The following is a 1,370-nucleotide window of genomic DNA, read 5'->3' on the forward strand; positions in this document are numbered from 1 at the left end:
AAAACAGGAGCGGTGTGAGCGGTGAACCGTGGTGTCGTCCCGTGGGATACCAGGCTTGGGTGATTCCAGAGCCCGAGAGACAGCCAGATGGCCTTCGCGCCTCCTGCCCCTCGACTGCAAAAAAAGCCCCCGGAGACGTCCGGGCCGCGCCCTGGGCCTGAGCCTCGTGGGGCCCGGGGAAAGCTGAAACCCCCGTGGACTCCCGTGATGGCTCTTCTCGTTCTCTGCGCCGCCTTCACCAAATGAATGAGTCTGTCTGCGTCCACCCTGCCGTGTGGCCCTCGGGCCACAGCGGAGCTTCGGCTGCCATCTTCGGGTCCTGTATCCCGCACGGGGGCTCTAGGATCTCTGGGGGAGGGGTCTGGCACTCACCAGGGCACACAGTGAGTGAGGACTTGGTGAAGTAAGCCATAGTCGTCTCCGGCTTTTATCCTTTGCGGATCTTGAGAATGGAGATCGTAAAAGGTTTTTCAATGGTTTGGGTTTTGTTTTTCAAGCCTTTACTCCGGTTGATTTCTCGGCATCCCGTGGGCGGCCTACGGGGAAGGCAGCCAGCACCCCTTCTGCACGTTGGAACTGCGAGCGCTCAACAGGGGTGTTGCCTGCTGCGAAGGGGAGGGCGGAGGGCGGAGGGCGGCGGGCAGGAAGGCGAAGGGGCGGGTCCACCAGGGAACTACCACTAAGAGGGAAGTCGGGGAGGCGCGGAACCCGAGAGGAGATTTCCCCGTAGCCTCGTGCTGCGATAAGGACTGGATCCTTGAGAGAGAGAGAGAAGTGCTTTTTCTTGTCGCCAGAGGAAAAGAAAGGAGGGTAAAATAGAGACTGGAAAAACTCCAGAAAGAGTGGCGCTCAAAAATGAAGCAACCCCTCCTTACTCTTAAAGGAAGGATACGTGTCCTCGTGGCACCCGTGGCTCGCCGTGATCGTATAGTGGTTAGTACTCTGCGTTGTGGCCGCAGCAACCTCGGTTCGAATCCGAGTCACGGCAGCGTCCCTCCCACAGTGTGTAGCATGCGTTCTCTTTTTGTCGCCAGTCTCCACACTCGTTGCGCCATTTCCTTGCGACTCGGCAAATCAGAGCTGACCCGTGGCTCGAAGTTATCAGCGCTCAGGCGATTACAAAGAATCCCCTCCATGCACACCTGGGGTCCACTCATCGTCAAGGCGAGACTTGTCTCCTGGCTCACCAGCTGCAACACCCTTGGACGGGGTGCTGCCTCACAATCAGCTTGTCCGAATCCTCCAGCATGGAACGGAGTGGCCTTGCCCATTTTTCTTGTTCAGAGATTTCCAGCTGTAGGCCAAATCAGGCCTGGAAATGACTCACACCTGTAATCCCAGCAGTTTGGGAGGCCCCAAAGCAAGAATTC

At 58.0% G+C, this 1,370-nt stretch overlaps 1 non-coding gene across 1 annotated transcript; it reads left to right on the forward strand.

Moving 5' to 3' along the window:
• The first annotated feature begins 916 nt into the window (after positions 1 to 916).
• Positions 917 to 988, forward strand: TRNAH-GUG. Its single transcript has one exon. It is a non-coding gene; the product is annotated as a tRNA-His (tRNA).
• Positions 989 to 1,370: the final 382 nt, after the last annotated feature.

The sequence above is a fragment of the Carlito syrichta genome, unplaced genomic scaffold (genome assembly GCF_000164805.1).
Source record: "Carlito syrichta isolate Samal-C Ts95f unplaced genomic scaffold, Tarsius_syrichta-2.0.1 Scaffold304218, whole genome shotgun sequence".
NCBI lineage: Eukaryota > Metazoa > Chordata > Mammalia > Primates > Tarsiidae > Carlito > Carlito syrichta.